The 23,342-nt window shown below is 40.5% G+C and overlaps 1 protein-coding gene across 2 annotated transcripts in view; it reads right to left on the bottom strand.

Annotated features, from left to right (window-relative positions):
• Positions 1-23,342, bottom strand: part of LOC101747053 (protein tweety) — a 114,104-nt gene that overhangs the window by 38,388 nt on the left and 52,374 nt on the right. The gene's annotated exons all lie outside the window — the stretch shown is intronic.

Raw genomic sequence — 23,342 nt, 5'->3', positions numbered from 1 at the left:
ATTTCGTATTCGTGCTCGCGGGACTATTATCTCTAAAACGAGTGGGTCTTTTCATTGGCATCCCTGGCCATTATTGGTTACCGTGACGAACAATGTTATTAACACAACGGATTTAAGGAATCACTTCAATCTTCGTGTGACGAAGACGATCGCAGCCCTTAGTAAAGAGACCGTCGCAAAAAAGTTAACGATTGGGTAATATAGATGAGCTGCCACCGGACCTATCATTTGAAGGTTAGGAGAGAGGTTGTTTAAAAAAAAACCTGACTTTGACCTCAAGCCTTAAAGTGAGTAGCGGAATTCGCGTTGTTATGTATGTCCACTTCTAAAAAAGATATGCTACTTGAGCTCGGAATTTAGATGCTTCTTATTCAACAGTTCAATTTGCATCTATAATTTAATTATTATTATTTTTCCCTACCTATTCGCCGGTAGCCTAAAAGGCTATTCCAGCTACGCCCGGACGGGTAGGTGAGCTCACGGGCTCAACCTGAGAGAATTTGCGAACACTAACCCAAGCAAGAGCAGTGCTTCGCAGGATCTACCACCGGATCGGAAACGCGACCCACTGAGAAGATCCGGGCAGAAAGTCAGTGGGCTATAATTTAATAAATACGTCAGTTTATTCGCTGTAGCAGACCAATAGTTTATGAAGCAATGAGTGCCAGAATCAAATCACTATACCTAGGAAACTGTAACATGTTTCATTATTTACAAATTACATAATATACAAAACGAATAAAACCACACGGCAAACACTTTTAATAATTTAATCTGAATATTGTGGTTTTCTTCTTCTTCGTCGCTTTCTTCATTTCTGAAGGTCGTCTCCCTGAAACTTGACCGTGGCCTGTTTCGTGAGCTGTTTCCATCTCGTCCGGTCCTCAGCTTCTCGAATGGCGGTTGCGACTGGCAGCCCAGTTAGGGCGGTTATTTGATCACACCAGCGGCTAGGTAATCGGCCGCGGGGTCTCTTTCCTTCTACTTTGTCCGTCAAAATCATAATGGACACGAATTATACCAAAAGGTTTGTTTTTTTGTCACTAAGTAAATCCAGTCTTACCCTGATGTAATAAATGTTACTTTCCCATAAAATAAATATACATTTAAAGCGTCAATAAATAATGAGATCACCGGGAACGGGTCCGTAATGGACGTTCGACAGCCGTCAGGAGATAGCGTCCATCCGATATCCGGGCGTCGTCCGGTCGCTAAATCGATACCCGCATACCGAGGCCCGAAGCTAGCTTTATTGATAACAGCTACAGGTACGAAGCCGTATTTTGATTCTCTTACGACAATACTAGACGTGATCAAGTAGGATAATCCGTTATTAGCATGAAATAGATTAATATGCGAGTGGTGGTAATATTACAAGCACGTGACTACCATAGATCATTTGTACTGGTGGTAGGACCTCTTGTAAGTCTGCACCACCACCCCGCCTATTTCTGCCGTGAAGCAGTAATGCGTTTCCGTTTGAAGGGTGGGGCAGCCGTTGTAACTGTACTTGAGACCTCAGAACTTATATCTCAAGATGGGTGGACGAGCTCACAGCCCACCTGGTGTTAAGTGGTTACTGAAGCCCATAGACATCCACAACGCAAATGCGCCACCCACCCCGAGATACAAGTTCTAAGGTCTCAAGTATAGTTACATCACTATACTTGAGTGATCACTACACTATACTTGATCTATGATAGTAATGTACATCACTATACATTACTATCATAGATCAGAAGAAATTTAAGAGAAGAAAACACGAATCGCACTGACGACATTTTTTCAGGATAAGTCTGCAAGATATCTTCAAGTACCGAGCAATGTGACCAGCTCTATAGTAGAAGGTAGATGATATAGTAAATATACCTACTGATGACTGATAGAAGTTTTTCAACTTTTTATACTACTGATATCTATTCGTTCATTACTAGTAAAAATATTCTATTTTATGTCTAAAACTAATACTAGAGATACAGGACCCAAAGAAAATCACACGTTAATCTGTTTTTATCATCAAGTATTAAAAAAAAAACAAAGAATGATTGAAATCTATTAGACAAAGGATCAAATATTCACGTAACAAGACGCCAAGCTTCAAGGCCAACACAGATCCCCGCGTAAATCTATCAGTAACACCTCATCACGAAAGCTTACCCACAATCCTCTATTCACGCTAGATAAAACTCCGCACGCGAATACCCGGATAACGCATAAAACAACTACGAAACTATATACCGGCAACGCGGTACGGTCTGAAAATTTAACCAGGTTTCGTGTACAGACAGCCCGCTATAGGTCTCCGGGTGAATATTCAAATTCATCACCAATTTACCTACTTGAATAGTTGAACAAACAAGACAGTTCGGGTTGTGTCGAAAAGAATGCGGCATTAAACAGGATTTTTGAGGTCCAAAGGTATCGTTATCTTTTTTCTACTTTTCTTTTCTGTTCTGGTTTTTATGGAAAATGGTAGAAACGAACCCATATATTATGTATATACAATGTGAACATTTTTATTTCTCAAGCAGTTTTCTGTGAAATTATGAACATGAAACAGCGAGACGGTCGTCCCGGGTGGTAGATTCTCCTAAATAGCAATAGATAAATTTCAGCTCAATCTGATCCGTTGAAAAAATTATCAAAAGCATTAAATCTGTTGCGATACCACCACAGACGATCTAATTACGAATTTATTGTTTTGGTTCGAACAGAAAATCCAGACGAGTCGTAGCAACTCGATTCGCCGCCTCCGTCTAATAAAACGCTTTTGTCTAAACTAGTTCGGTTCGCAAGGATGTGCCCAATCAAATTTTAATGTGTATTCAAGGCAACATAATTGAATCATACGATCGGATTCCGGACAGCGGCTGCGGAAAATAAACAACTTTTAATTTGGTTTAATAAAACAATTTCCGATATTGTTTTGATTCTTATTTTTATTTAAAATACTGTTACGTCGGTAAGAATAACGCCATCTAACGCCGAATAGCCAAATGAATATCGAAAGTACTAGTAAAATCGAGACGTACAACGCCATCTATTGTTAGATAGCAGAAACACACATCGAAGGTACTCGACTTGTGAGGAATGTTCTCGACGATTCTAGGGATGTCGTATCGACTATAAAAGCGTTGCAGAGATGGCACATAACATAACACAATCAATCAAAATTTAACAGTTAAAGTCTTTGTCAAAGCAACCATTCGGGTAGAACTATCGACTACGCTGAAACAAGCAGTATTTTTAATTGGATCTCAGATGATAATTTAGCACCCAAAAGACTCATATCTATTTAAGTACATATCCAATAACGACTTTGTAAGAAGACGCTAAAGTTGATTATTTGTTTCACCTAGATCATCACACTCAACAACAGTCCTCTAAATTTTTTTTTTTTTTTTAGTTTTTTTTATAAATAGATTATTTTAATTTTAGTAAAATTTATTATAAAAAAAAGAACACAATATTCCTAACCTAAAAGTACATGTTATTATCCGCAACATGCTTCGTCAGATTACAGAAATAAAGTTATCAGCAACATGCTTCGTCAAAAAGTACAATACTTACTTTCAGCTGCAAGCGTCGTCATAAGTAACCTATAGGTCCACGCTAACAGCAATGCGCGCATAGGCATCGGCTACTCGAACAAGCCACTCTGGATCGCACCCGGCCCGAAAGTACCCATTACGCTAGCAGCGTTGCCACGCTGTATGGCAATGGACAATCTCTGGACCAGGTACGACCCAGACCGAGGATCGTGGCCTCGCTCTCTGAGGCGGTGGCCAATCGCGGCAATAAATTTTTTGTCCTCTAAATTGTAGGAGTTTCTACTATTGTCTTTAACCCTTGGGCAACAGATCGACTTTCTATTGATGCGTATAAAGTGAGGAGCGTTGGAATACCGACTAATTGCGTTGTTTCATTAAAGGTATCGACCAGTACGGACGTGTCTTAGCGCGCGCATTTATATAGTTTTTTAATAAAATAATTATATTTATAAATAACCATTTAAAATCATTTTGCTGTTAATTTAGCATAAAGTTAAAGTATTTATGAGGCTTTTTTTCAAAAATTCTTTAGCAATTTATACAAAATAATTGAAAACAATAACAATAAAAAAGTTAAATAAGAACTTATCGCCTTCGATATTGTGTCTCTTGATTTGCTGGTCATGGGAAAAAGTCCAAGATCGTCATCAACACTGACACACTGACAAATTGGGCATAACAAGCATTACATGCACGACGAAAAGATTTGAGTTATTTGATATCGCAATAATTTAAAATTGATTAAAATTCGTGGTTCGAAAGCAAACACTCAAAGGAGCTAATTGAATAAAATACGCAGGGAATTAAAAGCCGTAAAATCTTTTTAATCATGTTTACGACTCGAGCACGCTCTAGTCCGTGGTACTAACTTGTTCACGAACAACTTCCACGATCTCGGAACGAAGACGTGTTGTACTCAAACAAAATCTCTACAAAATCAAACCTCGAATGCTCCGAAAAATTGTTTGAGGCAATCCCGTTAAGTCGTTTTTACTAGCGCACCGCCCACCACCGGGGCAAAGTTCATCCATCCATCCATCAAGAGATTTTTTTGTCCATTACCATCCAGCTTTGGAATGAACTTCACGAATTACCTGAATGCTATGACAGATCTTTCTTCGAACTAGTTTTGCTAAGAATACTCAGCGGTAGGCAGGGGATTGGTAAAACAAAAAACCCACAAAAAACGAATTATTTCGTCAACAATTTTAGTTCAACGTGAACATGAGTCTGTCTGTCCAAATACATAAGCAATAAAGATTTTGTTTCATTGCCTTCGAGACTGAGTTTTTGGAATAAAAAAGGTCAAAGGCCGTTGGACAATTCTTATTTCATTATTCACCAACACGTCTAAATGTTTATCTATACTAATATTATAAAGAGGAAAGATTTGTTTGTTTGTTTGTATTTAATAGGCTCCGAAACTACTGAACCGATTTGAAAAATTCTTTCACTGTTTGGAAGCTACACTATTCCCGAGTGACATAGGCTATAATCTTTTTTGGAAAAAACTAGAGATCCTTACTAAAACTCTAATAATGTAACCCAAGGTGTAAAAAAATTACCTAACATATTCTTTACATCGCGTGCCCTGCGAAAACTATTGATGGTAGAATAAAATAAATAAATAAATAAATACGACTTTGTAGAACACATTATTATTTACAAAAAGTGTCGCCACGGCATATGTCTAACTATTATGGTTATGCCGCAGTAAGTGTTTTTTAATTTAAAAAAATAAAACAACGCCAAATATCGTTGAAATTTTTGTTAAAGACCAGAGCGGAGCCGGAGCGGGCCGCTAGTAAATAAATAAATATAATATGAAATGTAACAAGCTTTTCACTATCGCAACGATATCTGTTTTTCTTCCTGCCTATTTTAGTAACCTCGAGGGGTTATGCTAGATTCTCCGGGCGAGGGTATCTGTGTTACATATTATATAGATACTTTTAACATCAGCTGTAGAAAGGCACCACAAAATTTTTATGCTCCAAAAAAACCTTTTATAATAATGAAAAACTCGAACAAAATCGAACACTAAGCGGTATAGGTATATTGATTAAAACATAAACCTCCCTGTTGAATTTGCATACAAATCGCGAGGGTTGGAACTGTGAATCCGGACAAGTTTATTTTTTAAATCGAGCACACTTTTACGGATTCATTACGAAAATATTATAAAAAATTTATTAACATATACACATATACGGACCAAATTGAGGAATAGCTCCTTGAAGTCGTTTAGAAAATTGCTTTTAATCGAGTTGACACTGCTCGCGCAGGAGCTTTGGATGCCATGCTTCTGTATAAATCAGGGTTGAGGCTGATCTCGTTTTTTTTTATTGCCGTCTCGGCAGACGAGCATATGGCCCAGCTGATGGTGAGTGGTTACCGTTGCTCATGGACATCAACAATGCCAGGGGCAGAGCCAAGCCGCTGCTTACCGCCTTACTCTTTTCATTTCCCAGAGGGAAGGTAATAATGGACACTAAAAGTTATTGATACTGTTAGTAACATGCGTGACGGTTGCGTTTTAGCTTGGCCGCATATATATGCGAATATATAAATATATAAATATGGACTTATCCAAAAAGTCTTTAAAACACCAAAAGCGCCATTAACCTAGGTTCAACGATCCCGTCTTATTCGCGGATTCAAATTAAAATGTCATGGCTTACGCTTGGCATGGCATGGCTTACAAAATGCTTAATCGTGATTCGAATTTCCTATACATGACTATTTCTTACGTATGACTGACTATATTACGACAATCTTTAACAATTACGCACTGCCCGTAGTAACCCCACGTGGTGGTGTATTTGTTGTGCCGGTGAATGGAGCACGTGGGGCGCGGGCGGGGTCGCTCGATACAGCGGAGGCTGCGCGTTGAGCCCTAGCCCGGAACCCTATCGCAGTCAACGTACGTAGACCTCGTTTCCTCGCCAAAATCATCCGCTCTGGGGGTCGTGTGTTATTGGATAAAAGCGCGTATTAAACCAACCACACCACGAGTTAAAGTTAGAATTCGATTGTGGTTCGATTCTTTACTTTTAACTTAAGATATTTGTGGGTAAGCTCTTGCGTAATATGAAAATCGGCCCTTATTACTTTTTTTTAATAGCATATTGTACTTTGATAATAATATCCCAACTGCCTTTAATGATCTCGGCACATAAGAGTATCGTGATAATCGTTCCATCCTAAAAATACTCTATAAGGCATAAAAGATATTTTAGAATTGTAGGCCATAACATAATTGTATTTTCTTTTGTTTTCGCGAGCCATAGATATAATTAAAACTTTTTTTTTATTGCTTAAATGGGTCGACGAGCTCACAGCCCACCAGATGTTAAGTAGTTACTGGAGCCCATAGACATCTATAACGTAAATGCGCCACCCACCTTGAGATATAAGGATATGATATAAGTTATACTTTATTTTTATTAAATTTATTTCTAGTAAATAATTAATAATAAATATTTAACGTTAATAATTTAATAATATTTAGTATGAATTATATTAAATGATAATTTTGTCATTTATATTACTAAATAATACATACGGATAGTTAACCTCAATTGTATTGGAAGACAAGATTTCCGGATTTCCGGAAGGAAGGAATATCTAAGGTCTCAAGTGTGGTCTCAAGTATAGTTATAACGGCTGCTCCACCCTTCAAACCCAAACGCATTACTACTTCATGGCAGAAATAGGCAGGGTGGCGGTACCTTCCCCTGCGGACTCACAAGAGGTCCTACCACCAGTATTTTTATCGTTTAATCTCGCTAATATTTTACTAGTTTTCTATTGAAAATTTATTTTAGACTTTCACGCTTCATTTCGGAAATAGTATAATGGCAATAACGAACACGCAAATAAATCGTAAGAGTAGTATTGATTAGGAAGAATATTGTTATTTATTAATACATTCGTATATAAGTCTAAATTCAATTTGACGCCCACTGTCATATTCTTTAATAATTATCAGCGTTCTATCACACGTCATTACGGATCCTTCCGATTCATTAACGGTGCTTTTAGGTACCACAAGCACCGGTCACCAACCTCGTCGAACCCGTTGCTTGCAACGAAGGGCTCAACGAGCGAATTAACCCATAGACACAGCCCACTAAGTTTCTCGCCGGATTTTCTCAGTGGGTCGCGTTTCCGATCCGGTGGTAGATTCTGCGAAGCACTGTTCTTGCTAGGGTAAGTGTTAGCAACACTTCACACAGGTTTGAGCCCCGTGAGCTCACCTACATGTTAGGGTGAGGCTGAAATAGCCTTTCAAGGCCATCAGCATAGATAGAAAAGAAAGCTTCCTATTGTATTGCGCGACTATTATTATTCTAGAGAGTCAGACGAATACATAACACGCCTGCTAATAAGTCGTAACCGGAGTCTACAAACGTCCTATTAGATAGTGAACGCTACTACCAACCTTGAATCTTCAATTGTTTGTCATATTTTGTATTATTTTGTTTGTGTATAACTTACAAGTTGCATCGAAACGATGCAATGAACACAAATTATTATGTAAATGTATGTCAGTCGTAATATCAGCTGATTCAATAAGTTCAGTAGCGTTGTTCCAATGTCTGCATTTTCGAAATATAAAGGTGCGTACTCATTGCGTGCATACGACAAACTTAAGTCAATAATCTATATATTAATACGTGAAGCAAAAACTGTATCCCTTTTTACAAAAATTGCGCGGACGGAGGAGTATGAAATTTTCCACACTTATAGAGAATATAGAGAAGAAGTGCACAATGCTAATATTTTTTTTAAATAATGCATAAAAGATACATTAAATCAATAAAGAAAACATTACACACACTACATACCATGTATTTGACGCACACACGCATGCATACTATTTATTGTCAAACTTTTGTTCCTGACGTCTGTGGTCAAATTGAGAATAGATTAAATATTGTTTGTCTTTATTAAATTTTTTTTATAGTGTACTCTTGGCGAAATATCTGATTATAAAAGTATAAAATACAATCATAATAGTGTACAAACTTACAATTCCAATTAATTATAGTCGAATTTCGACTACTGCGGGTCCTCTAGTACTTTTTAATATGCAAAATAATTCGTAGTCATTTCGAAGTTATTTGCAATTTTGCACTTTATACGCCACATTTAACAAACAAACAAGCCCCTAAAACCTGGAGCCACTGCCGTTCATCCACAGTGCGCTTCCAGAAATCTTTTTTGCCACGTACCATCCGGCTATGGAATGAGCTCCCCTCCACGGTGTTTCCCGATCGCTATGACATGCACTTCTTCGAACGAGGCTTGTGGAGAGTACTTAACGGTAGGCAGCGGCTTGGCTCTGCTCCTGGCATTGCTGAAGTCCATGGGCGACGGTAACCACTTACCATCAGGTGGGCCGTATGCTCGTCTGCCTACAAGGGCAATAAATTTTTTTAAAAAAAACAACAACAAAGAAAAATACCTAAATCAACAACATATTCAGAAACAATATATCGCTTCATTTAATAGAACAACTGAGCATCTGGCACCGCTGGTTCTATCGATACACTCAAAAAGCTTCGAGTGCTCTCTCTCGACGGAACAGATGAGAAGTCGGGATGAGGCCAATAAAACCGCTTGTTTATTGCCCGACCGGCCATACGGCTACGGCATGTATCAGTCCCATTTTTTTTTTTTTTTTTTTTTTATGATTGAAAGTTTACTGGTGGCCCGAAGGCCTTTCCAGTTTCACCAGGACAGGTGGGCGAGCAAAGGCTCAGCCAAGAGGGGTGGGATTTGCTAACAACTGCCCGAGCGCCTCCGAAGGAGACCTAACAACTCAAGAGCAATTGTTTCGCGAATGAATCTACTACCGGATCGGAATCGCGACCCGCTGAGAAGATCCGGCGAGAAACTCAGCGGGCTGATGCATGGGTTAGGTTGCACGTCGACCTCTTTGTCGAGTTCGACGAGTACGGTTACCGGGGTCCCTAAGCCTGCCCCTAGTATTAGAGCTGAAGGCATCTAATGCAAAGGTTATTGGATCTGATGGATCCGTAAGGACGTGTCTAGGGCGTCGACGGTGACTGGCTCCTGCATGATCAGGATTCGGGGAGTAGTCAGCGGCGGCAACGATAAGGCGATTATCATGACGCATAGCCTTATCGAAGTATCGTTCCGACGCTGACTTCATGTATTTCCGAATTGATTCGAGGCCCAGGTCGTCGTGTAGGTCAACGTTCCTCACGAACCACGGAGCCCCGACAGCTAACCTGCAAAAGCGGGATTGTAGGGATTGGAGGGTGTCTATGTGTGTGCGGGCCGCGTGAGCGAACACCACACTCGCGTAAGTCATGACGGGCCTTATGCAAGTTTTGTAAAGTGTCACCTTGTTCCGAAGGGACATTTTACTCCGCTTACAGATCATGGGGTAGAGTCTACCGAGAATAAACGCGGCACGGTCACGGACTGATTTTATATGCGGGCGGAATGTCATCGATGCATCCAGGGTAACGCCCAGGTACTTGACCTTCCTGGCCCAGGGTATGGGTTGTCTAAAGAGAGTAATCGGGGGTGTGAGATTCCTCCTCCTAATCCGGGAGGAAATCCGTGTGGAGCTTCCCCTCTGAAATAGCACCGCAGTACTTTTCGCTGGGTTGATGTCTATGCGCCATTTTCGGAACCACTGTCCTAGGGCTAGGGCTGCGCTCTGAAGCTTCTTCGCGATTAGGGACTTATTTCTACTAGAATAGTAAACAGTCGTGTCGTCGGCGAATAAAGCTAAATGGGTCGGCGGCGACCGGGGAATATCGTTGACGAATAAGCTAAATAGGAGGGGTGAGAGGACAGAGCCTTGCGGGACTCCAGCTGTGAGAGGTCGTGGGGAGGAGCGGGTTCCCTCGACTCGATATCGAAAAGAGCGGTTCGACAAGAAGTCCCGTATGATGAGCACGAGACTATCCGGCACGCCCATGTTGAATAGTTTGAAAATCAAACCATTGTGCCAGACTTTGTCGAACGCTTTTGCGACGTCGAAGAAGAGAGCTCCCGTGTATAACGGTTTTGGTCGATTAAGCCCCACAAGAATGTGCTCCGTGAGCCGGTGCACCTGTTGAACGCATGAGTGATTTGTACGGAATCCGAATTGTTCATCGATAAGAATGCCCTTGGATGAGACGAAGTCTCTGAGGCGTTTGTAGAGCAGACGCTCATACAGTTTGCCTAGAGACATGAGGAGGCTAATCGGGCGGTAGCTCGTCGGATGATTTTTTGGTTTACCGGGTTTATGTATGCCGATAACGTCCGCTTCTTTCCACACCGCGGGAAAGATACAGTTCGCCATAGCGGCATTGAAAATAGATGCCAACATCACGATGAGTTGGACGGGTAGAAGTTTAATAACGCGGTTGGATATACCGTCGGAACCGGGAGCCTTGCGAGGACGTAGGTCTTTGATCAAGTCTTTAACTTCCATCGGGGTGACGGGTGGTAACGCATCAGAGGGTGGCAAGGAGGCTCTGCGTTCTACCTCACTGTCTACTAATTCTACATGAACAGGGTCCACGGATTGAGTGCTGGGCGTGCACTGGGTTTGCAATGTATCGGCCAGCAGCTCTGTTTTTTCGTCATCATCGAACGCCGCGAGTCGGCCTGAGGGGCCTACGAGGGGGGGCATAGTTACTACCGTATCCGATTTGAGAGTACGAGCTAAGCGGTAGTAAGACCTTTGAGAGGGCGCGAGTCCTTCTAAGAAATCAGACCATCTGGCATCTCGGACTTCGGTGATGCGAGACTTTACGTCGCGTTGTAGGGCACGCATTCGAATACGATTTTCCGCGGTAGGATACCTATCGTACGCACGGATCGAGGCGTTCTTAGCTCTAAGGAGTTCCCTAATATCGTCGGGCAATTTGAAGCGGTGAAGGAAGTCCTCCGCTACAACTTGCTTCGATGACCTATCTAATGTCGAGGTGATGTGTGACGTTACGATGTCTATGGCTTCAGCGGTATCCTGAGGAGACGGGATAGAGTCCGGACTAAACGGAAGCGATGGTGGATCAGATTCAGCCAGGCTGATGCCCAGCGTGTGCCAATCCACCACAGTCCTCGTGACGGGAACGGAATCGGGAGCGCGACCGAGCTTCATAACGACGGGACGGTGGTCTGAATCTAACTCTGAAACTACTTCGATCGAGTGTAAGCGCAGAGTTACGTTTTTTAATAACGCTATGTCGAGTATATCCGGGCGATGCGCGATATTTAGCGGGTAGTGAGTCGGGGTTAGCGGAGCGACGATATCGAAGGCGAGATCATCGACTAACGCGTCAAGCCGCCTGCCATTCGGGGTTGTGGTGTGTGAGTTCCACCTGATGTGTTTACAATTTAGGTCGCCCGCCAGAATGACAGAGCTCCCCATACCGAGTAGCGCCTCGATATCACTGCTTAGAACGATCTTATCCGGTGGAAGATAAACGGATGCGATAACGATCGGCGCGTGTCCCGTCAGTGAGATTCGGCACACTGATGCTTCGATATTAGCGAGCGCGGGAGGATCGAGCGGGACGCAATGCAGGGCTCTTCTATAGTAAATGACGGTACCACCACCACGGGCAGAGAGCCTGTCGTTCCTGACCATGTTATAGTTCGCGATTTTAGGGTCACGGCGCGCGGGCTTAAGTAGGGTCTCCTGCACTAAAAAGATATCAATTTGGTGGTCACGCAAAAAGTCAGAAACCTGATCACGTTGATTTGCGAGACCGTAAGCGTTAAAAAATCCTATCGTTACGGATAGGGGCTTTATTCTACTTATATACGCCATTGATTACCGGCGGAGTGAGGGGAGGACGTACGTATTTAATGACGCGTATACGTCGGCGTATTCCTGCACAACGGCGATAAAGTGTTGTGCAGTGGAGGCAGCGCGAATGGCGTCGCCCAAAGCGTTAACGCGCTCAAAGTTGATCGACTGAAAGAAGTCGATCGCTAAAGCGAGATTGTCGGACGCGGTCGGAGGGCAAGTCGCGGGAGAGGGACGAGTCGCGGGGGCGGGACGAATCGCGGAGGAGGGAGTTGTAGCCGTGTTCGTGTACGGCAGCGGTTTTGCCCAGGCCGAGACACTGGGCACCGCCGCCGGAACGAACGCTGGCTTAGCCTGCGACGCAGAGGGTGCCGAGGCTTTGATGTCTGGGCCGGAAGCTCGGAGGCGGTTTTGGCGGGCGACGCGGCGATTTATTTTAGGGGCTCGGGGGCAACCACGGTAATTCGCGGGGTGACCCTGTGTTCGACACAGGACGCAGCTAGGCGGTTCCGTCGCGGTTTTTTGGTCGCGAGCGCAGAGGGCCGTGGCGTGATCGCCCAAACACTTAACACATCGGGGGCGCGCGTGACAGTTACGGGAAGAGTGCCCGTACAATTGACAGTTATGGCACTGGCTAGGAGTGCCTTTTTTATGGGGGGCTTCGACAGCGATACCAGAGAGCCTACAGACGGTCTGTGTGTTAAAGATTTTCTTACCCTCGGGGGTAGGCTGGAGAGCGACTAGAACCATATTATATGGCTCCCTACCGCGACCGGTGTGCATACGGTGCACAGAATTCACTGGTAGGCCTTGTTCTAACAGGTCGGCTTTTACGAGCTCTACATCTAACTCTTTAGGGATTCCGCGTATTACAACGCGGAGTTCGCGCTCCTCCTGGAGCGTATACGTATGGAAACTTATACGCTCCTTACGGAGGTAAGAAGAGAGGGCCCTATGGTCGTCGGGTGTTTGAACCTTAATTTGAATGCCGTTCGCGAGGTTACGGGCATTCGTGAAATTTATATTTTTGGCCTTAAGGGCCAGGCAAACTCGATCCCAAGCTGCCTTCTCCTGAAGGATAACCGGGGGAGGGGTCTGGGTTTTATTTTGTGCCACCGGACGCGGCGACGGAGTGGCACGGGCTGGGGGCGCAACGGGAGTCTGAGGGCGGGGGCGCGACGCGTTCACGGCTTTGCTAATTTTAGCGGCCGCGGGAGCTCGAGACTCCGCGGCACGCTTCTTACCCTTCTGTACCAGGGTGAATCCATCCGTCGATGAGGCGGGGGCGAGGTCGACCTCCATGTCCGAGTCAGAGTCGGAGCACGAGGAGGCGGGTGCAGGCGACCTACGAGCAAGTGTAGGTGTTTTAGAGGGCGCGACGGAGGCCGCGGATGATCGCTCAGCTGAAACGATGGTCACGGCGGACGACGCAGCAGCTTTTCTCGCCAGTATAGGCGACACGGGAGCGGCAGGCACGACAGAGGCTGCGGTGCTCAATGCAGAAGCTCTGCACGCAGGTACAGGCGACGCAGGAGCAGCGAGCGCGGCGGAGTCCTCGAGAGGGCTCGCAGTGTGATTGGCCTTGAAGGCCAAAAACTCCGAGGCGAGCTGTGGGTGGCGAAGTCGGAGGAATTCCGCGAATACAGCGTCCATGATCGCTGAGTACCCAGGTGGGGCGGCCCCGGGTCTTGAAAACACTCGCCTTGCGGCGAGGCCCCAACTTCTCGGACCTGAGCGGTTCTATTGAACACAGGTGGCAATGCGGCGCGATTACTACAGGACAAAGAAAAAGCACAACAAAACAGAAATTACGAAAAGAAACAAAACAAATAAATACTTGCAGGAAACCACTTTGTCGGCAGATGTACCACGAACACAGAAACAACAAAAGGAAACAAAACAAATAAAAACTTCCAGAAAGAGCACTTAGTCGGCAGATGTACCACAAACACAGGCCGCGCGAACAATGGCCGGGCTAACAAAAGCCGGGCGAACAAAGACCGGGCGATCGAGTGGACGATGAGCACGTCCGCACGTGACGGGTGCCTCTATCGGAATGATCAGTCCCATGTGGCGCGAAAGAAGACCGTTTTTTTTTTTGCCGTCTGGGACTATTAGATTATTTTTTATCACCTTTGTAGGCGGACGAGCATCAGGCCTATCTGATGATGAGTGGTTGCCGTCGCCCATGGACTTCAGCAATATCAGGGGCAGTGCCCAGCCGCTGCCTACCGTTAAGTAAGTCTCCATAAGCCTCGTTTGAAGATGAATGAATTGAATGATTACCAATATTTTTTTTTAAAGCTATAAAATTTTTACTTGAGCGCAATCTAATCTGGTGCTGTGCTGACATAGGACTCGACCACAAAGCAAGATAATAAATAATATTCATGTCTTTCGAAACGTTACACACGACGATTCTCCGAAGGGTAACACTGATTTTTTTCCTACCTATGCTGATAGCCTTGAGAGGCTATTTCAGATTCACCCTAACGTGTGTAGGTGAGCTCACGGGGCTCAAACCGGAGTGTTGCTAACACTGATCCTAGCAAGAGCAGTGCTTCGCAGAATCTACCGCCGGATCGGAAACGCGGTAACACTGACTAATCAAAATCGGTTAGTGAAATAAGCATTCGCTTAAATTATTTCGAGCTTCCGTCCACTTATGTTGGGCTGTCGTTCGCATTTCTGAGAAAAATTCCGGGTTTCACGAAACAAATGGTGACCCCACCCCACTCGTCCAATGAAGAAATTTAATAGAAAAAATACCGTATATGTAAAATCATAGGGTTATTTTTAGATGGCGATAAAACCAAATCAAATAAAATCAAATCAAAAAAAAATTATTCAACAAATGAAAGTACATACTTGTTGAACGTCAAAAGAACTACCGCCAATTCACAAAAACTAGCCTCCGTCCTGAGAAGAATAGGCAAGAAATTCAGCGGGCATGTCTTTTTTTTTTAATATTATATATATTTTTTTATTTATTCATTTTTACAATGAGTATTTTAACGTAACAATTATTGCAATATTGAAATTCCCCGAGCGAAAAAAACCACTAAGTTTCGCTTGAGATGTAAAGCCTACCGATTATAGGTCTGTACTACCATTCTGCGTATATCGTGAAGCGATTGAGTGTTCGAATTGTCTTCGTGTCATATCGACTTGTCCACTTAACACTACGTGGGTCGTAAGCCTGTCCACACATCTAAATAATAACAAAAAATATGACACCCGGTGGATGAGGTTTATCCACACTCGTCCCCTCACTCAAACACCAAGTCGACCGAGACTCTCCTACCGAACTGAAGCATTAAAACATACAACAGTCAAAATTAATAGGTTGGGGAAAAAGTCTTTCCGCATTATAGTATGTATGAACTTGTAAATAAAATCTCTTTGGCTATACTATTTGTATCTGGCTGGTTTTGGTATCATTAAAAGTTTAAATTTTAAAGAAGATAATTCCAGATTCAAATTAAGTAGGTAAATGTGTGATTTTTATTTATTTTTCGTACTGTCAAGAAGATCTAATGATGAAATTCGATACATTTTACTAAATAAACTAAAAAAAATATTCACATATTTTCAAATTACGAACAAAAATGTCAATTTAAAAAAAAACTCCGATGATATCACACCAAAGGTTCTAGTTTTTTATACTCATTCCAGTCACGTTTTGGGATAAAATTGCTTCGATGCAGACAGAAAACGGCGGAAACAATCGGAACTGGTACCGCAATTACTCTCGCCGTTATTGATTTCACCACGAAATGAATATCAATTTGCCTAAAAGTGGTACTATTTAAAGCTAAATTTAGGTAAATTTGGCTAAAAGTCAAAGTAGAAAACTATCCGAAGACCCAAATCATCATTTCGGGTCATAAGCATCGACAACTCTGTATTCGAAACTGTAATCGGAAATAATAAACACAATAATTAAGCCGTAAAATGTTTTTAATTATTCCTACGACACGTAAAGACCGTACAGATCACTATAAAAAAATAACTATTCTAAATTAGTGTCAGACCTAAAATATATTAAGACCAGACATGACATGAAATATTCAATTAGGAAGGCTAAAATCACGGATCCAATCCTATATAGCATCGAAAGTACTCTTAATTATTTATAATTATTGCTCTCCTCAAATCACATATGCGGAATTTCATAAAAACGTAGTCTTCTCACGATTGTCTGGTGATGGCTGATCAACTCCACCTCCCATACAATCACTTTGACTCCATCTACCCATATATTTAATGGTGAAGACATGAACACAGCACCATTTACCTAAGTGCAAGCTTGAAACAGAAACATATCTCAAACTTAAGATTAAAAACCGGGGTTATAAATTACGAATGTATTAAAGAAAAAGTTAAGGTTAAAAACACTTAAATGTCACTTGTTATCTAAAATCGTACAAGTACCAATAAATTTAAGTTGCCCGACGTGACCACAAAGGTGACTCATACTATATGTGAGTGAAGCAAGTCGAAAAACTGAAAATCTTTAGCCTTTTTAATATTTAATTGCTAAGTTGAGAAGCTCACGGCTCTGGTGTTAAGTGGTTACCGGAGCCCATAGACATCAACAACGTAAATGTCGCCGCCCAACTTGAAACGTGAGTTTTAAATCTCAGTTTTCAGTACAAGGATTGCTCGACCCTTCAAACCGAAAAGAACTATGTAGCTTTTGATTTTTAGGGTGTAGTTTGGAGACCAAAGTGCAGTTTTTTTTAGTTTTTTTGGCACATCGTACGGCAACAGCTATAACAATCTTAAACCGCAATCCCATTAAAACACAGTTTGGTCATGGAATGGAATGGATCGTAACATAGAACGTAGCAATGTGACATGCCAGGATGAGTACAAAAACTAGCCTAACTTAAATGTAGTTAGCTTAATTTCCATTAACATAATCTATGTTTATGTATTACAATGGCTGTTATTCTTCATAAGTTCTGGCAACGTTTCGTTGGGCAAATTCAAACACAACCCCTACACGAACCATTGACAATGTGTATACCCAGACTAATAGGCTTCTGCGAACCTTGAGTAGTCGTGAACATAATTCATACTAAAAAGAGCGGGTGCCTAGTATCGAATTTACCTATCTTTGCCACGAAAAGAACCCAAAAAGACGGATAAAGAACGGGTTACATAAAAAAATGGTGGAAAACAAGTCACAATATCTTGAAAATCCCGCAAAAGGGCGAAATCACGATCGGAGTCGCCCCTAACCAGTAAAAGGTCTTTAGTTTCCGTAACCCTACCGTTGTGGGGGTCGAATGGGCCTTTGTTACTGGCCGTTTGCTGGCGTCGCCTAACGAACCACTAGAGATAACGAAGCAGACATCACGCCGCCCAGACGGGGAACCAGCAGAGCTTTGTTGCGCAGATATGTATGTATGCACATTAGGTGCGATTTGTTGATCTATCTTAATATACATATTTTGTATCTTCTATCTTAATATAAATATATTGTATCTTCTATCTTAATATACATATTTTGTAGTTGATTTAACAATTCGTGAAATTTTATTTATCGAAGCAAACGATGAGAGTCGTGTTACCAATAAACACGACGAGGGCGGTAAGATTATATCACGCTCTTGACCTATTGCGTGACCCGTAGAGTGATGTGAACCTTTTACACGACATTGTACGTAGTGAGTTTAAAAATATTATTCACATACGTTTTCATTTTTGGTATGTGTGTCGTGTATACGCCCGACGCCAACTTATTTTTCGAAATAAAAATGTACAAGAACATTAAAAATGTTTGCCACATCCATGGAATTGCCAATCGAGTCCCCATCTTACGTAGCCTAGTCTTCTAAGATTTTACATCTCTTAAATCTTTCGTAATATTTAATGTCACTTTCTAATATAATTTAAAACTAGAGGTCCCGCAGTAGTCGAAATTCGACTATAATTAATTGGAATTGTAAGTTTGTACACTATTATGATTGTATTTTATACAGCTATAATCACACACAAATTGCACCAAGACTGCACTAAAAAAATATTAACCAAGTCAAACAATGTTTAATCTATTCTCAATTTGACAACAGTCGTCAAGAACAAAAGTTTGACAATAAATAGTATGCATGCGTGTGTGCGTCAAATACATGGTATGTAGTGTGTAACGTTTTCTTTATGGATTTAATGTATCTTATATGCATTATTTAAAAAAAATATTAGCATTGTGCACTTCTTCTCTGTATTCTCTATAAGTGTGGAAAATTTCATACTCCTCCGTTGGCGCAATTTTCGTGAAAAGGGATACAAAGTTTTTGCTTTACGTATTAACATATAGATTGTAAAAGCATTTCTGATGGGCTTGAAGTGATTAAAAGATCCCCGCGGGTCATTAAACCCGCACATGTTGACTTCGACCGATTCTCACGACCCATATTCGTCCTTTTCGCATGTTAATACATCGATTGGATCCGTTTTTTTTTCTTTCTATGACTCAATTGATATGAATTTATTCGAATGATTAGCTCTTTAACATACTTTTTTATTGGCTTACATAATCAGACAAGTTTACGGATCGCCTGTTCATTTTTTTACAGTAGACAACGCTATCGAATTCTATTTCTGCTTAAACGGTTACTAGAGCCCAACACCCGTCTCAACCTTCAAACTGGAACGCTATTCCTTCATCGTGGAAGTCATTCGTGAGCACCTTTTCGTTAGGAAAGTCGATACCTGTATGCGGGATTAAAAAAAAACCTTTATAGTCACATCACTCGATACAAGAGAACAGGGGTGTCCTACACATTTGATACATGAACGCTTGGATCCGAGAACGAATCTGCCTCGGTTCCTAACTAGTGTAATCGAATTTAGCAAGTTAATACTAGTGGTAGGACCTCGTATGAGTCCGCACGGGTAGGTAGGTACCACCACCCTGCCTATTTCTGCCGTGAAGCAGTAATGCGTTTCGGTTTCGAAGGGCGGGGCAGCCGTTGCAGCTATACTGAGAGCTTAGAACTCATATCTCAAGGTGGGTGGCGCATTTACGTTGTAGATGTCTATGGGCTCCAGTAACCACTTAACACCAGGTGGGCTGTGAGCTCGTCCACCCATCTAAGCAACACAAAAAAATATTTATCCTATCAACTTTTCGTTTATCATCCTAACTTTATCTCATATTTAATAGGCACGACCGGTCCGTTAGCGGATGCGACCCTCTCCCAGACTAAATTCGGCTCACAACCATTTTAAATATGCGAAAATATTAAATACTCTGTACACGCTGCAACCAGATAGCGATAGTTAACATAAAACGAGAAAACGGATTTTATCAGTCAAATCTGTAGTTTTCTATACCCAATAAAATAATTCACATGATTATGATCAACGAAAACATTTAATCTATAACAAAACGTATTAACCACATTTACTTGGAGCTTCGAAATCGAACTTTAATACCTTGCAGGCTAGAAGATTTTCTTAATACCTACAAGTTTTTTTTGCCTGCTCACATAATCCCTCATCGTACTTATGTTGCTCTACCCTCAATAGAAACATGACATGTACAAAATGTAACGACCCAAAAACACCATGATGTGCACCATCAATCACGGACAACGAATTAGGACGCATTAGTCGAAGTTTCTGCCACTTTCACAAGTGTGGCGCGAAAGAGTTAGTCTTTTGTGTTTTGGCCGTCGATGATCAGACGAGTCAATATTGAGACGCGCAATTCAAATTAGCTTATGGACTATCTTTGAAATACTAAGCTGATTCTATTAGACAAATGGGCTGCAGACTGGTATTCATGAGGCAACAGTTAGTACAAATATTTTCATATTAGCGTAGGCAAGCGGAAGGACCCATATGGTTACTTGAACCCAAACACACGGAATGCGATTACCGTCATTCCCTTAGCATATTTTCATGAAGTCTTAAATTGTTTTACTATTACTCTAGATTGGATCCGGTGTCAAGTGATTCCGAGTAACCCATGGACACCAAAAGATGAATGTCGTTGTGATATCGAAGTCTTACTTGGAATATAACAAAAGCTATCCTGGTTTTCCAACAAAGAATGTAGGCTTGCTTTATTATAGTAACACACAAAAGATTTTCCTTTCTTCAATATCTATATTACTATACCTGTAAAGACAGACTCTTTGAAAATCTCAAATTAATAAATCCACACTATCGTAAACAAAAAATCAGGTCGTATCAATCTGGCTAATTAATTATGTGTCTCCATTATGAATTGTGAACAAAATTGGACTAATTGCACTACAGAAAAACGTTCCACGTATAAGGTATGATTCCGAACTCAGCGACAATCGCAAGTGGCACAATGGTTTGTTCCAATCAAAATAAAATTAGGCCATCGACAGTGTCGTCGCGCACTCAGCATTCGTTTCATCAGCAGCATCAGCAGATTCACTACTCAAAGTAATATCACTTTTGTCTAGCAGCAGTTGGACTACACTTCCGTTGCGATTTGTAGTTTGCCGTCGAGTTTGGAAGCATACCTTAAAATCACTATTACTATAACGCTGTATAAGCTTTCGTAGGCATTAATTAAATGACGTCATCATATTCGTTTGTTGGGAAATTAAATATAGATTACTAATTAACAAAAAAGATTTAATAGCAAGTCGACTTTTTTAAATCCTGCTTATGATATTAGGCCAAAGTAATAAAATGATTGCGGAATCATCAGTAGGTACTTGATACGTGTGCAAATTAGCCACTGAAGTAGGAAACCTATGGAAATGAAACGTCAACAAAAATTCGTGCCACTGTGACGTCATCTGGCCACAAAACATGGCGGTTTTAGTGCTGCCCAGAAGATTTTAATGTTAGTAGGTTTTATCGATAAACGTTCTTGGCTCATTTTATTTTAAATATTGTTGAGTATGAATGTATTTGTAGAATTTATACTTTAATAGGAAGTAAGTATATGTTAGTATGTTATGTGCAAAGATGATGTGATTTAGATATTATGTGAAATCTAAGACGAGTTCGTGCTTCAAATTTGCCAAGTATAGGATATGACGATTTTTAAAATTTGCTACGCTGATTTTATAAAGTTGTCGTTTGCTGCAAAACATAAAGATATGGCGTAGTACAGTGCCATCTGCCAATTTCTAGCATGCTGAATGTTATCGTATTTTGAGTACGTGTTTTTCTTAGACTATTACAATCTATTTTAATTGTTTTGCTGACCTAAAGTCCGTAACACACTACCGCAGCGCACCTCAAGGAAGGTGCGCCGCACCATTTGAATCACTCTCACTTGAGAGTTATTCAAATTTTAAACTTATCAAGGGACCGCCTGATAAAAAAAAACACCTACAGAACATTTATTCGTTAATAAAATTACAATCGTCATTCCTTGTGACTTCCTCTCTAAAATCACTTAATTATTAAATATTTAACGAATTTACAATAGGGTTTTACTCACTGCGGAATAAAACTATTTTATTTAAATAGTTCCGAAGAGATTTTGTCGGTAGCCTTTTTCCCGAAATATCTAAACAGAATGTCTAAATATGTTTTGATGACATATTTTAAAGAGGTATTTATGATTAGTATCATGATCAATAGATTCCGACCGAAAAATGGTGTCCGATTTTTCGGATGAGGGCTCCATAATGAATTTAAATATATATAGATAATAGTTTTGGGGCATCGACTTTCTTGAGATCCTATAAAATATGTTTTAATTATTATTTTTGTATGTTTTAAGCATGATAAAATAAGAAATTTTATATAAGCAATCATATTAAATCGATATCAAAGTCAATAAATAATGTACAACCCAAAACAGACGGCCGAACTGACGTGACAATGACATTTGGTGCGCTAAACATGGCGGATTTTCGGCCTCATTAGACGGAGACGGAGACATTTACGTATATTCATGTTTCATTTTGTGTACGCACTGAAATACTGTTATATTGTTTTCCTGCGAGTTAAAGTGCTGAGTAAAAACGAGATAGATATATGTTTATGTGTGTGCTTTCAAAATGGGTGCTATTTATATAAGCAATTGTACGTATAGAACAATATGTCTTGTCCCTACTATATAGGTCTATGAAATTAGCAAATTAATCGGCCATCTTGAAGTCGGTTAAGATTACGTTGAAAGATTCCGTTACATAGACAGAGAAATAGATAAAGATGAAGCTAAAAATCGTGATCAAATGTGATCTAAAATGATCAAATTTAAGTGCTATTTCTATATTTTTTTTCTAATATGTGTAGATATAAAAAAAAAATGTTACTTAGCGAAAAGGTATTATTCTGGTTTTCATATTTCTTAACATTATTCTTTGTATCCTTATTCATTATTCTTACTATTCTAATTTCAAGATAATGTCAAATATGTCACTCTCGATTACACCTGTAATTGAGGTGACATCTGTCATGTTCTTCTTGTCAAGTGCTCAATGTTTTTTAATGATGATAAATTTGTTGGTGCAACTAAATATATAAATAAATAAAAAGTCGAGATGAATAATTATGAGATATATGTCGGCGTTAAGCCAGGGTTTTCACACATAAGATCTAAAACAATGAAAACACAATACAATTATATAAAACATTAACATTACTGTTTACAACAAATAGTCACGTCTTAGTTTTTCAGTGATTCTTACACAATTAGCCATTTTGTGTTGGTTATATAGCAAGTACAACTTCTTTTATACAACCAAAAATGTAATTAATTACTGCGAAACAATTCACAAAATATGGCTTAATATTCACAATACATATTTTAGTGATTTTTACATTACTGACATTAATTTATTTTACATAAATTACATACTTTTAACTAATATAAATATTATCATATTATCCAGCCTAATGATAGATGGCGCCAACAACATTATTGCATAACAATTACAATACTTATTTAAATTATTACTGTTAATTATAATATAAATTATTATTAATATTTATGCTTTATTCATATTTACTTAATTATTTATAGTAATTTGTGTTTTTAAACAACAATATAA

This window comes from Bombyx mori, chromosome 17 (assembly GCF_030269925.1).
Source record: "Bombyx mori chromosome 17, ASM3026992v2".
NCBI classification, from domain to species: Eukaryota; Metazoa; Arthropoda; class Insecta; order Lepidoptera; family Bombycidae; genus Bombyx; species Bombyx mori.
Note: the sequence above shows the minus strand (reverse complement) of the source record. Positions and strands in the feature narration are given on the sequence as shown.